Source organism: Bubalus kerabau, chromosome 6, assembly GCF_029407905.1.
Source record: "Bubalus kerabau isolate K-KA32 ecotype Philippines breed swamp buffalo chromosome 6, PCC_UOA_SB_1v2, whole genome shotgun sequence".
Taxonomy (NCBI): domain Eukaryota; kingdom Metazoa; phylum Chordata; class Mammalia; order Artiodactyla; family Bovidae; genus Bubalus; species Bubalus kerabau.
Window position 1 is genome coordinate 120,919,154 of NC_073629.1, and position 15,013 is coordinate 120,934,166.

The 15,013-nt window shown below is 51.4% G+C and overlaps 1 protein-coding gene across 3 annotated transcripts in view; it reads right to left on the reverse strand.

Annotated features, from left to right (window-relative positions):
* Positions 1–15,013, reverse strand: part of HDLBP (high density lipoprotein binding protein) — a 58,660-nt gene that overhangs the window by 43,466 nt on the left and 181 nt on the right. Inside the window, exon 1 of one of the 3 annotated variants that reach the window (XM_055586643.1) lies at positions 14,635–14,654. The exons of the other annotated variants lie outside the window; for them this stretch is intronic. The gene's annotated coding sequence lies outside the window, so the exon portion shown is untranslated. Of the gene's footprint in view, positions 1–14,634; positions 14,655–15,013 lie in introns of those variants that run through there. 3 annotated transcript variants of the gene reach the window in all.

The following is a 15,013-nucleotide window of genomic DNA, read 5'->3' on the forward strand; positions in this document are numbered from 1 at the left end:
ACCCTCTGACATTTGGAGAAAACTGAATGCAGAATAGATACTGGGTGACAGTAACAAAATGTCGCTAATTTTGTTAGGTGTAATTTCTTTAAAGCCCTCACCTACTGAAGATACATGCTAAAGTATTTACAAGTGACATGAAAAGTGGGCTTTGCCTTAAAATACTCAACGTTCAAAGTATGACAAGTGTGGAACAAGCAGGGAAGATGAATAAAAATGGCGAAACGCTGACCACTGTTGGAGCTATGTGACAGGTATATGAAGTATCCATATCCTCTCCTATCTGGGTATGTTTGAAGGTTTTTCTAACAATAAGGGGTTCAGAAAAGGAAAAGATCAAAGAGCACTGCTTAGCAGGGTGTACAAAGCTATCCTTGGAGAATGAATCAAACTTGCAAATTTTATAAATTTTACAAGGAGAAATGAAGATAAACGAGCCAATAAGCATTTAAGATGGAAAACAGAAAAATCAAAGAAAGTACATGGAATAAATAAAGAATTGGTGAAATAGAAAACAAAAACAAGCAAAATACAGCTGATTTGGTAAATCAAAACCAAAATCAGAAAAAAAAAAACAAACTAAAATCAATTTCTCTAAAAAAAGCAATTAACTCTTTCAAGCCTGTCGGACAAGGGAAGAGCACATGGAAGACACAAGCTCGCAGGGATGGGGCTCTGGGCACCTGATGCCGAAGTAAGAACGGGGTGATAAATGCAGTAATTCATCTTCTGGTAGCTCCCAAAGACGTAAGAGCTTCTTTGCCCCATGAGAGCTCCAGGGATTATTTTGAGTCTCACTGGCACTGGCTGGGTTCTGAGCCCGTCAGGGGCCACAGTGATGGAGCATGTCTGTTAGCCACAGTTAATCAGGGTGCTCCCACAAGCTGGGCCGCTTCATCCCCAACACACGGCCTGCACATGGTGGAAAGGGTGGCTCCCCAAACAATGCGAGGGAGCTGCAGAGAAAAGACGATCAACTACAAACTAGTTTACAAACATAAAACTTAAAACACCAGCCCAATAAATCCACTCTGAACTCAGAGAACAAGGCACCATGAGTAAGCAGGTCTGTGCGAGGGACGCAGTGAGGACTCGTTATTAGGTAATGTAATCTCACACGCAGAGCCCAGAGAAGGTGCACAAACATATATACAGAACTGAAAGATGCCATTTAAAAAAGCCCATCTGGCTGATGAAACTCAGCATCTATTCCTTGCTTCCTATGGAATATAATTTCAGGAACAGAAGGAAATGGCCACATGAAGAACATTTCCCAGAAGAAAACCATACCACATTTAGTGAAAAGCCAAAATTATCCTATTAAGTAACAAACCAGCAAAGATGTCTATTGATACCATGGTCAAAGACTGTCAAACATGCAGCTTAAGGAGAAATAATGAAGCTAAGAGACAAACGCCAGTACCTGCAGATGGCCCTCTGTTTAGAAAACCTCTCTGTTACAGTGAAGAGTTAGGAAGCTGAAGGGAGGCTCGGTGTTGCCAAAACAAAGCCCACTCGAGACGCCCGAGTCTCGGAGCAGCGCCACTCTCAGGGAGACTGACCTCCGAGATGTCTGTCTTCCCCTAAGTCCACCTACAGCCTCAGAGAAATGCCGAATGACATCTGTGGTCAGCGGAGCTACAGCCACCCAAGGATACCAGGTCCTGCTATTTGGAATTTAAACATTATTCTACCTGGAAAAAAAGTCTTTCCAGAAGTGAGTGAAGACTACCCTGAATTATCTGAGTGGATCCTTCTGAAAGAGAGGAAGAGACCACACAGAGGTCAGGGTGACACGAAGGTGGAGGCAGAGGCGGGACACAGGAGCAGCCACGAGAGGCTGGAGGCAGGAGCCCCAGAGGGAGAGCAGACGGCCAGGTGTCAGATTCCAGCTCCAGAACTGAGAGAAGAAATTTCTGTTGTTTTAAGCTATTAAATTTGTCATAATTTATTTTGGTAGCCATAGGAAACGTAACACAAGGTCCCAGTAGGTTTTTAAAAAATATATATGTGTACTGTTAAAAAAAAAAAGGTGGGGGGTGGTTTTCCTAGATTCACCTAAAAATAAAACTGTCCTAGGTTATTTGAAAAAAAGAAAAAAAGTGGGGGATTCAACCTAAAATTAGCAAAGCACACCATAAAGCAAGTCATTAGTACTTGGGGTTTCGACTAAGGAAGAGGAAAATGGATAAAGGAAACAAACTCAGGTGTATCTGTGAGTTTAGCATTTGAAACAAACGCCACTTCAAGTCAGCAAGGAAGGAGGGACTAGACCATCAACAGAACTGGGCCCATTTGCAAGCCATTTTGAAAAACATTTAAAGACTGATCCCCACCTCACAACAGACACCAAAGTAAATTTCAGCTAGGTTAGAAACCTGAGGGTGAAGAAACAGGAAGACTGGGGAGGAGAGCCTACTGATGATCCAGACTAGAGGCCACCAAGGAAGATACAGACGCACTCAAGTCTACAAGAGCTTCCATGTCACACACTGAAGGCGACCTGACGCAGAAGTCAGGGCACACAGAGTTCTCCTCTGGCTGGAAAACATCTGAACACATAGTTCATAGGAAACTAACACACACTGCATAAACACATGAATTCGTGTGTTCATCCTCATTTAGTCCTCATACTATGAGGTCAACAAAGATGAGCAAAAGTGATGCAATCAGTTCTGAAACGGTGAGGAAAACAGGCTCCTGATCACTGAGGATGTGTAACATTAGAAGCAATTTAAAAACATATAACAAACAACAAACACACACAATCCAATTCAGTGGTAACATCCAAAGAAGCGGCTCACCAGAAGCAGCAGCACCGCACACAGGTGTAAGGAGGCTCACAGGAGCGCCGTGACACGCCGACAACGGGAAAGACACGTGTGCACCAGAGGGAAGGTGGTCACGACTGCACAGTGCTGCGCCGACGCCGCAGGGCAGGCGTCACCGCCCATGAAGCGGGCTCAGGAGCAGCCTCAGGAGGGCGCACGGAGAGCACAGAAGGCTGCCTTCAAAGCGGGGCCGGGTCCATGTGAGGGCGTGCGGGGCTCACCACACAGCTCGGGCTGCACGCGAGCGGTGGGGACTCCCCCGAGCCAGGACACGGGACCACCTTAAGGGGCTTCCAGTGGCCAAACCCAGGACCACAGGAACACCAAAATAAATAACAATAAAAAATGACAACCAGCTGAATAAAATGGGAAACTGTTAGCCTAGGGTGACTGAGAGGAACTGAAAGAACAGATACTTAGTTTCAAAACCACCTCCCCCCACACAGTCCTTAACCACAAAGACTTCACAGCTGCGAAGTGTGCAGACTCCACCACCTTCAAGTGACCCATCCCGGAGCGGACAAACTGAAACTGTGTCCTGGGGGGCCCAAGGCCAAGAAGGCCCAGCACCCCTGTGCCATTCCAGCCAGAGGCCCGAAACCTGATCTAACCCAAAGAAAACCCACAAGCCCACTCAGAGATACTAGCTAAAGAACTGCCTGTGACCATTAAGCGTCACAGCCAGGAAAGCCACGGTAAGGCAGAGCCAACGTGAACTGGCCTGCAGGTGCTAAGGACGCACGGCGGCTGTGCCGAGTGTCCCGTCTGCAGGACACACACTAGCACTGCCAGGGCTTCACGGCCGCAGCCACCTGCCGGCGGTGCACAAACATCTGCCCTGCACTGTGGCTGCAACTGCTTGGAAAGTACGCGCTAGAATTTTTTTTCTTAAATATCTAAATGGAGGATAGCACTACCTTGTGATTAGAAAAAATAAACCACTTCATTTGGAAAAAAACACACTGACGGAGGACAGGGCTGCACATGACACTGACCATTCAACTCAGAGTCGAAGCCCAATTCTAATCACATACGGTGAACTCTGCGTTCACTCCACCAACAAAGGTCCATCTAGGCAAGGCTGTGGTTTTTCCAGTGGTCATGTACGGATGTGAGGGTTGAAACATAAAGAAGGCTGAGCGCCAAACAATTGATGCTTTCAGACTGTGGTGCTGGAGCAGACTCTCGAGAGTCCCTTGGACTGCAAGGAGATCCAACCAGTCCATTCTGAAGGAGATCAGCCCTGCGATTTCTTTGGAAGGAATGATGCTAAAGCTGAAACTCCAATACCTTGGCCACCTGATGCGAAGAGCCAACTCACTGGAAAAGACCTTGATGCTGGGAAAGACTGAGGGCAGGGGGAGAAGGGGGCAACAGAGGATGAGATGGTTGGATGGCATCACTGACTCGATGGACATGAATTTGAGCAAGGTCCGGGGGACAGTGGAGGACAGAGGAGCCTGGTGAGCTGCAGTCCACGGGGTGGCAGAGAGTCGGACACCACAGTGACTGAACAACAATGGAGTTCACTATTTAGGTCGCACACTTTTCACCCACAGTCGCACACTTTTCACCCACAGTCTATGTCGCATAACAGCGTTTCTAGCTGAACGCGATACACCATGACAATGCTCGAGCCTGGTACACACTATCTGCGCAGAGTTCCTGAAAGCCGACCTTTAAACCACCGGAAGCACCAAGGAGGCTGGGGCAGTGCATCCCCAGCTGCTGAGCAGCACCCTTCAGACAGCGCCAGGGTCCCCACGGGTGCTCCCGGCGCGCCTCCAGACGCGGCAGGAGGCCTGACGGAGTCCGGAGGCGCTCTCAGAGCTTTTCAGATACCACGTCCAGGAAGGCTGCGGCCTCGGAGCCAGCCTCGACAGGCTGCTCTCTGACCAAGAAGCAGAACTGAGCAGGCAGCACCGGGCCAGCCAGGCTGCATGAAGCGAACACCGCCCAGGGAGAGCGCGGGCTTCAGGCTGGGCTAGGAGGCTGCCACCCCATCAGCAACGGCTAAAAGAGAGGAGACACACGGCACCACCACCGCAGGACTGGGGTGAGGAGACGGGGAGGCAAGAAAAGGGACACTGGAATTAAAAGCACTCTGTAAGAAGCCTCCTAATGCATATGAGGAAGTTCCTAATAGGCTGAAACAAAAACCATACACCTTCAGCGAAGCCACAGACTAACTGATAACAGTAACCTAGTAACTATCCACGTGAGACTGGACAGGAAGCCCTCCCATGCCACGTCTCGCTTGGAGGTCCAGTCCCGACACGACGCACACAGTGTGGAGCCGTCCAGGAGTCAGGGCTGCGGCTCGCGCCCTGGCGCTCCAGCCCACAGCGCGCCGGCAGGCGGCACAGCTGAAGCCCAGCGGCCGAGCGCGAGAGGCCGCCACGCCTCGCCGCTCCAGCAGCGACGCACCTCCCGGGCCGGGGAGCCGAGTGTGCCTTCAAAGACCACAGGAGGCTGCCTCTCCCAGCAGCACCGTCCTATCGCCTCTGCCCCATCTTTCAGATAGAGCCGCACGCACCAATCGCAAGGGAACACGGAGCTCATCTCCAGCACCTGTGAAATGACGGGACGGCCCCCAGCAGCAGCAAGTCTGAGGTCACTCTGCCTGCAGTGGGATCCGGCCTGGACGCTGCAGAAACTGCCAGGCTGAGTGGAGCGGCCCAGGGGCCTGGGTCACAGGCAGCCTGGCAGCTCTGCTGAGCTCACTGCTGCGGTGACAAAGCCAACACAGAACTTTGGTCTCAGGGGCGGGAGAGTCAGCTCCAAGCAAAAGCAAACGTGTCAAAATAGAAGCCTTGTTTCTAAAGGAAAAAATTATTCTTCAAGTTGATCTCACACACACTGATTCAAGCCAGGGCGACAGGACCACCTAACTAATCTCATACTCAGGAGAAAAAGTCAAAACTGCCAATATAAATCAGCAATTCCATCTGAAAGATATTTATAAATGAGCTAAGTACTAATGAAATGAGAAAGCTACCACGTAACAGTGAAATGAATAGCTGCTGTTGAGTCACTAAGTTGTGTCTGACTCTCCGCAACCACATGGCCTGTAGCCCTCCAGGCTCCTCCGTCCAAGGGGCTCTTCTGGCAAGAATACTGGAGTGGGTTGCCATTTCCTTCTCCAAGGGATCTTCTCAGACCATGGATCAAACCTGCATCTTCTGTACTGGCAGGCAGATTCTCTACCACTGAGCCACCAGGAAAGCAGTAACACATACACAATAAAACTGATTAGGTTAACGCACTGATTTTGCTCACAGTGGCCAGCAAAAGCTTGGGGTCCACCCCAAACTGGCATCACCTCACACCTTACGTCCAAGGCTCAGGGCGCCACCTGACAGCGGTGAAGGGTGAGTTTACAGTCCCAACAAAGTCCATGGCCTCCTGTTATAAGCGACAGGACACCACCGAGGGAAGCATGGCTCCTAACTGTCAGGAGAGCGCATCAGAAAGGCAGAAAGAGCAGAACACCTTATTCTCCTCTATTCTTCCTTAATTTAAAGAGAGAGAGTTAAAGCAAGGATGATGCGTTCTCAAGGCATCAGAACCCACACCCCGTCTGCTAAGAAGGGAGCCCTGAGGGGCAGAACCGCTTCTCAGACGTCACTCACCTCAACCAGAGTCTCAAGAGCAGCAGAAACTGCCAACGCACACCACCTTTTCAAAACTGGTTTCTAACTCTACACTTGCATGGCTGGCTCTCCCCCTCTGGCCTCTCCTGGCGCTGAGGGGCCGGGCCCTTCTGGGGACAGCAAGTGCTACGCTGGGCCATGTCCCTCAGGCTGTCTGCTGTGGCAACCCCGACAGCAGCGCTCTCCAGGGGCCCGGGGGGCCTCCTGAGGGGCAGGGAGGTTGCCAGGCAGGCGGTGCTCCCCAGGCACCTGCGAGCGGTCTGCTCACTCCAGGAGCACACGCCCAGGGTCTGCAGGACAGGCGCAGGGGGCCGGGGCAGAGCCCTCCCTCCCAGGCCCCTTCTAACCCCAGCCGCCCAACCCACACGATACCCGGGGGGCGGGAGGGGCCCACCTCCGCGTCTGTGCAACGGAACTTCCCCGGGGCACACACCCGTTTATGCAGCAGAGCCAACGCTGCACGCAGACAGCCTCTGACCAAAGTCGTTTCCTCCCTCCACAAAGAAACCAGAAGTAGCCTGGGCCAGTCCATCCTGTCCAGAAGCTGTGAGCAGGGCTGCTGAGCTGAGGCGAGCAGACAGTGTACCCTGCCCGCCGAGAGAGTGGCCGCTGCTGAGACACAGGGCCCTCCCTGCCCATTTGGGCTGAGGCTACTGCCCCACCTCGGGAGCTTGGTCCCCACGCTCAGCCCCACCCCAACCAGCTGCCAGAAACGGAGAGAAAGATAAAGGTGGGAAGCACAGAAATCAGGCTGCAGGACACTCAGCTTCCCGGGCTCCAGTGGCCCGGGCATGAGCTGACCCGCCACACAGAAGGCCGAGGAGGCTGCTCCGAACCCTTCTGTGCAGGCAGAGCCCACGCCAGCGCCACCAGGGGCGGTGGTGCCTGCGAGCCTAGAAAGCTGCCACGGCTGCAGCAGCCCCTGCAGCTCAGCAAAATGAGTCACGGACATGGTGCAGAAGCCACACTGTCCTCCATCAGGTCACCCCTCCGAACACACGGGTGCCAGCCACCGCCGGGGATCCACAACTAGCACAAGCCTAGCAGCAGCTTCTCCTGCAGCCCAGATGAGGCGGGGGGGGGGGGGACCAAGAGGAGGCAACCCCGGAGTCTGTGGGGTCCTAAGGTGACGCTGCGGGGCAGCCACGAGTGGTGGAGCCGGGCGGCAGCCACGGGCGGTGGGAAGACGAGTGCAGCAGAGAGAGAGCGAGCTGGCCCGACGGGACTGCGTGTCACTGCAGGCACGGGCCCTGTGCGCTCAGTGGCTTCAGGCCTGGGCACCCTGACTTGTTCACCTCCTCCCAGAAAATCTACTGACGGGTATGCACTTTGTGAAAAATAAATGCCTGACAACGGACTCGATGATAGGGCACAGGACAATTTCCCAGTGTCTCCTTCGAGGTAGAATGGCTACCTCGATGCAGAGGCCTGGCTGGCCCCAGCCCTGAACGCTCTATCACCTCTGGAGACCCTGAGAGGAAACACCAGGTAAGTTGTCAAGGGTGAATGTTTAAGCGTGCAAACTTCTGAGAGTGAAGACCAGGGCAGACCCCGAATCCCTGCGGTGTGACCATCCCTGGCCTGCACAGGGAGTGGAACCAGTACCCGCCTCTGGTGTCACTGCGAGGATGACGGGTGCTCACGCATGGAACACTTAACCCGGCCTGGCAGAGCAAGCTGGTGGATTTTCTGGTACCAGGGCCTCCTTGCTGGCGGGGACAGCAGGACTCCGGCCGAGCACACGGTGTGGCCTTAACTCAGCCACGCTTCCGTCTTCTTTTTTCTAATTTCTTTTTATTTTTTTAATCTTTTTTTTTTTTTTAATTCAGTCACTCTTGCCAGGGGCTTCAACCCCCAGGCTCCTCTCTCCTCGACTGAAAAACCTGACAGCACATTAAAAAGCAGAGACATCATTTTGCCAACAAAGGTCCGTACAGTCAACGCTGTGGTTTTCCCAGTGGTCATGTCTGGATGTGAGAGTTGGACCATAAAGAAGGCTGAACACCGAAGAGTTGATGCTTTTGAACTGTGGTGTTGGAGAAGACTCTTGAGAGTCCCTTGGACTGCAAGGAGATCCAACCAGTCCATCCTAAAGGAGATCAGTCCTGGGTGTTCATTGGAAGGACTGATGCTGAAGCTGAAACTCCAATACTTTGGCCACCTGATGTGAAGAACTGACTCACTGGAAAAGACCCTGATGCTGGGAAAGACTGAAGGAGGGAGGAGAAGGGAACGACAGAGGATGAGATGGTTGGATGGCATCACCGACTCGATGAACATGGGTTTGAGCAAGCTCCGGGAGTTGGTGATGGACAGGGAGGCCTGGTATGCTGCAGTCCATGGGGTCGCAGAGAGTTGGACACAACTGAGCGACTGAACTGAACCGAGCTACAGAAGCACCCCATGACATCTGGGTGTACCTGTACCCCTCACCCTCATCAACTAAAATGTCCAGGTTTATTTTCCCCATCCGTAGGGGAAGTATGATTTTAACGTCATCTTCGATCATGAGCAACTGAACTCTCGCTCTGCACACTGCACACGTGAACTTCTCTACTGTGAAGACCGACCTGTTCACAGCCTCCATCCACTTCCTACCAGGGTGCTGGAGCACACATTTAAGACAAAGTAAAATGCAAGCTGGGCTACAAACAATGGAGCGAACAGAAGAATAAGGAATGTAAACAAAACTCAAGTTGTAAGCTAAAATAACGTTGCTCAAGTGCGCCCAGACAAAAGCAGTAGTAAGAAAACACTATCAAAAAAGACCATTTTTTGTTTTGTTTTGCCAGTCAGGCCTCTTGGACGAAGGCAGTGGTTTTTCCCCCTCTGGAAAAGGGAACCTGAAGTCCTGTCCTGGGGACGCCAGTACCAGCCGAGTGTTGGGAAGCCACTCTGCAGGCAGCGGAACGTAGTTCCTGCACAGCCACTGCTAAGGTCCTGGCCTTCTCCTCTCACTGGAGGCCCCCTCAGAGACAGGAAGCCAGGCAAGAGTCTGGGAGGCATTCTTCTGGAGACTCCAAAGAGACCCGAAGAAGCCAAAAGGGCGCTGTACAGAATGGCCCAGCCAGGCGCCTGCACAGTGTCACAGCGGGCAGGCCCCAACCAAGCACGAGGCCAGGCTCCCTCTGACATGTAAGCAGGCAAGCAAGCTTCACTGGAGAGCCCAGAAAAGGCTCTGACTCCCTGAAAGCCAGAACCCCAACACAAAAAGCAACCAGAAGCAAGCGGTGACTTCAGGGAAAACTCTCCAACGTCCTCAGAGAGATCAGAGGAGACAGTACATCCAGAAAGCAAACACAGGAGGGGCTGTAAGACACAGAAAGATGGAGAGAAGCGCAAAGAAAGAAAGCCAGAAGAGCTCAACAGGAGGGCTACAAGAATGTTTCCAGAAAGAAGTGGGAAGCCTAAAGAAATCAGACTGCCAATCCAGAAGGTCCAATAGTTGAATTCTAGAAAGAGGTGAGAGAATGGAAAGAAATCAAATACATCAAGAAAAACACCCAGCACCGAAGATCGCAAGTTTCCAAAATAAAGGAGCCCAAAGGGCCGGCAAGACATTGGATGAAAACAGACTCCAAGGGATATCACTGCACTGGGTATTTTGCATTTCACACAAAATCCTGTGAGCCTCAAAAAAGAAAACACAGTCAGACATAAAGGCTCAAGAATCAGAACTGCTGACATGTCAAGGATAACACTGAGAAACGGAAACTGGGGGCGACCGATGTTCAACCTCTCCCTCGAGTACAAGGGCTGAACAATGCACTCCAGATATCCAGGCTCTCAAAATTTTATTTGCCAGGCAATTCCTTGAGGAAGTGCTCCATCAAAATGAGAGGGGGGGAAAAAATCAAGAATGAGAAAGACAGGGGTTCCAGGAAACCCAAAGCAGTGAGGCCTGCAGTGAGGTTCCAGCAGGTAGGAGGCCTGGGCCAACAGAGCCTGATGAGATCACAGACGGAGTCTCTTGAAGGAGATTTAGACAACTGGTGAACTGGGGATTGAATTTTAGCAGCAAATACCTAGAAAACTAAGAAAACAACCAAAACTACTCATATGAACTTTAGGGAAAACAAAAACTCCAGAAGTCCCATCATACCATCTGGCACAGCTGCTAACAGCATACCAGTAGTCACCAATGCTAATAGCCAACAAGCAAACTAAAGGCACACCTCCTGTGGGCATTTGTGCAGCAAAGGCAGAGGGGTGAGTGAGAACAAGAAATGCTGCATCTCCTGTCAAGTGAAGAGACGATGTGTGGGACGGGGAGGGAAGAGGAGCGAGCGAGCAAGTCAGGCACGGATGTGAGATGGCATCAAAGACAGATGTCCTGGAATATGAGGCAGTTGAAATGAGGTAGATGAATCTAGAGCCTGTTATACACAGTAACATCAAGTCAGAAAGAGAAAAACATATATTTTATATTTACACACACATATATAGAATCTAGGAAAACGGTTCTAATGAGCCTATTTGCAGGGCAGGAACAGACACACAGAGGTAGAGAATAGGCTTGTGGGCACTGGGGGTGGGGAGGAGTAGGCAGGGCAGAGAGAAGCGCTGAGATATACACTATATGTTAGACAGCTAGTTTGCCAACATTAATTTGCCAACAGAGGTCCGTATAGTCAAAGTTATGGTTTTTCCATTAGTCATGTATGGATGTGAGAGTTGGACCATAAAGAAAGCTGATGAATTGATGCTTTGGAACTGTGGTGTTGGAGAAGACTCTTGAGAGTCCATTGGACTGCAAGGAGATCAAACAAGTCAATCCTAAAGAAAAGAAACCTGAATATTCACGGAAAGGACTGATGCTAAAGCTGAAGTTCCAATACTTTGGCCACCTGATGTGAAGAGCCGACTCATTAGATAAGACCCTGATGCCAGGAACGACTGTAGGTAGGAGGAGAAGGGGACGACAGAGGATGAGATGGTTGGATGGCATCACCAATTCCATGGACATGAGTTTGAGGAAGCTCCGGGAGATGGTGAAGGACAGGGAAGCCGGGCGTGCTGCAGTCCATGAGGTTCACTAAGAGTTGGACGTGACCGAGCGACTGAACAACAAAAATAGCTCGTGGGAAGTTGCTGTGTGACACAGGGAGCTCAACCCTGTGCTATGTGACAACCTGGAGGGGTGCATGAGGGCAGGGGAGGGAGGCTCAAGAGGCAGGGGTTACAGGTATACTCCCTTATGACTGACTCACGCTGCTGCTATTGTACGGCAGAAACCAACAACACTGTAAAGCAATTATCCTCCAAATAAAAATCAATTAAAAAAATGAAAAGACAGGTGTTCTGCAGGGAGGACACGTGATCAGAGGAACGAAAATGATCGTTTTTCTTTCTTTCAAGTCTTTCCAGGTTTATTTGATCCTTTAAAAGGTGCATGAAGATATAATCCTGGTTTGAAGTAAAATTAATTTTTAACTTTAAACACCATGAGTGCCAATAAACAGCATTAAGGGAGAGCATGAAAGGCCAATGCACTACTGTCGAACCAAGAGCAGGCATCAACAGGACGACTAACACAACAGTATGCCCAGACGAGTCTGGCTCGTCCAGTGCTATCAAGGACCGTTAACTCGCCTGGTACACGGCAGCTGACAAGAAGTATCATCCCTAAAATATCTGATATTAAAACACAAAAGGGTAAAAAGAAATCGAAACAACTTATATAATCAAGTTTTTAAATGGCATATACATAAAAAAGTTTAGTTCTTTTCTTGGTCTTCAAATGTTCGATGTTGTGGCACTTTTATAATTCAAGAGAAAAGATACATTAAGGTTCTTTCTATACTTAATCAAAAAGTTTTACAACATGCACCTTGGACTTTGTGCTACCAAAAGTCAGCAACTGGACTTGAGCTGTGTGCTCTGCTTCTTCCAGGAGCCAGGGTTATTTCTTCATAGGAAAAGGAAGAACCTTTCTCTGATCATTAGCCCTGTGAGATGAATGTGTGCAGAATGGGCCACACCAAATATATAAGGACTATAAAGGGTTCTCCGTCATTAACAGTGAATCTATGTGATCCACTTGTGACTGAACATCACCAGGTCATCTTGGTGGACACTAATCAGTTGAAATCCTGTCCAAGTCAGAGTGTTCACCAACCCTGTGACACCAAGTCAGAGTGTTAAAACCAGCAGTATACCACATTCTCAACCTCTTGAGAGTATGCCACCTCGAATACCAGCTGCTTGTCCCCTTTGCATAAGCTAACCCTTCTAGCAAGTTCACCTGGAAAAACTCCTATTCATTTTCTAAACCCCAGTGTCAGGACAAGGTTCTTTGTGAAGATTTTCCAACAGGCAATCCCTGCCCCCTTTTCCTACTCCACAAAAGTGAAAGTACTTGCTGCTCCCTTGTGTCCAACTCTTTATGACCCTATATGGACTGCACTGTCTATGCAATTCTCCAGGCAAGAATACTGGAGTGGGTTGCCATGCCCTCCTCCAGGGGATCTTCCTGACCCAGGGATAGAACCCGGCTCTCCTGCATCGCAGGCAGATTCTTTACTGTCTGAGCCAGCAGGGAAGCCCCTTTCCTATTCCGTACCTTGTACATACTTGCGTTGCTGCACTTAAAACACGGTAACCTACTCCTTTACAAGGCCGTCTCCCCTATTAGACCACAAACTGCCTGAGGAAAAGGAAAAAACAAAAGGTCTATGTCGTCCTTACCTACGCATCCTCAGAAACCTTAAGAGTATGGCACAGTGCCATTTCCAGTAAGTTTTCTTAAAATATTTTCTACCCTTGAAGTAGTCATGAAGTGAAAGTCAGACCACCAGAAACCCCAAACAACAAAACCCAAGGAGAAACAAAATACTTGATGATTCAAGAAGAAATTCTCCCGTCAGGACACTGAGAGGTCAGCCTGGTCCCTTGGAGGGCACGCTGTTACAAGGATCCAGCGGGGTCTCGAGTGCCCAGCAATGAGGGCCAGCGACATCTTAGGAGCGCTTTCCTTCACTCAGGTGACCTCAGCCTGATGAGAGAGGAGATAAGCCCCGAAAGGGGGAAGGAAATGGCAACCCACTCCAGTGTTCTTGCCTGGAGAATCCCAGGGATGGCGGAGCCTGGTGGGCTGCCGTCTATGGGGTCGCACAGAGTCGGACACGACTGAAGTGACTTAGCAGCAGCAGCAAGCCCCGAAAGGGCGTGACACAGAGTGGAACTAACAGCAGTTACAGGCAAGTTTCCTCTTCAGTGTTTCCAATGGCTTTCAAATGTCCTTCAAGACTTGAGGGGGTACGCTCAGTTTTCTCCAAACCTAAAACTCTCCTGATAAGAGGGTGGCTGATGTCTCAGATCCAGAGAACTGGGAGTTCAAACAACGGAAGCCATTCTGAACCAAATACCTTCTCAACTACTTAAGGACTCTAATATAAACCGTACTTATTGAGCTTAGCGTGGGGGTGCTTCGTGCTCAGAAGCATCAACCACCACCCTGAGCACTAGACTTCGTCCAATGTCTCATTAGCCCAGGTTGCTCCCAGAAACCCACATGGAGCTTGTTCTGCAGAAGAGCACTACCAGCTGCCTCAGACAAAATCCTAACTGTGACGCACCCCGTCGTAACAGGGCCTCAGAAACCACCTGCAGAGGAAGCGCCCGTCCCGTCGTGTCCTGCTGCGGACACCGCCGCGGGTGCAGGCGATCCTGAGGGCAGCCGAGGACACGAATCGAGGACCTCAAGGGTAAACCACCCTGTTCCTGAGGATTCCGCTAGGACTCATCTACATTCCTTCGGACGGTGCTTAGTAAGATACAGAGGCCGGCCTTCCACCGGCTTTACGTGGCGCCAGGACGCCACGCAGGGGCTGCCCTTCCCGTCCCCTGGGTGGACCGGGAGGGGACGCCCGGCCCTGAGCTCTTCACTTTCCAAAGGCGCCTCGTCAGGACGCCCTTCGGGCACAAGCACCTTCCGGCTCCCCGCACCGCGCGGTCGCCTAGTGGAAACTCCAGAGTCGTGTTTACTGACAGTCGACGCATTCGCGCCCAGCTTCCCGGCCAGGTGCCGGGCCTACAGGTCGCGGGAGCCGGGGCAAACCGGCCAGACACGGCCGGCCCCCGCCGGCACGTGGCCCTCCCGCCCCGAGCCGCGCAGCCGCAGTGGGCTTGGAGGAGCCCCCAGGCCTCACCTAGCGCAAGACGGGGGCCCCAGCCCTGGGCTCAAGAAGGCCACGTCCCCGGGGACGGGCGCCCAACTCTATGGTCCGCGTAGGAGCCGCAGGCCCACGTGACCCGCGGCAGCCAATGGAGACGAGGGCCCGACCACCGAGACGACGGCGGCCCGGGGATAGAGCAGCCCCGCCGGGCCGCTCGCCGTCCCTCCCTGGCCCAGCTCCGGCATTCCTTGCTCGGTGCTGCCGCCATCTTCCTGGAGGAGAGACTCAGATGCGAAATGTCCCCCCTCCCCGTGGTCGTTCCGAACTCTTACTGCCACCTGCCCTCCCCCCGTCCGCCTCTCTCCTCCTCCCTGGTCATTAAGCTCCATCTAAAGAAACTCTCTTCCCCTCA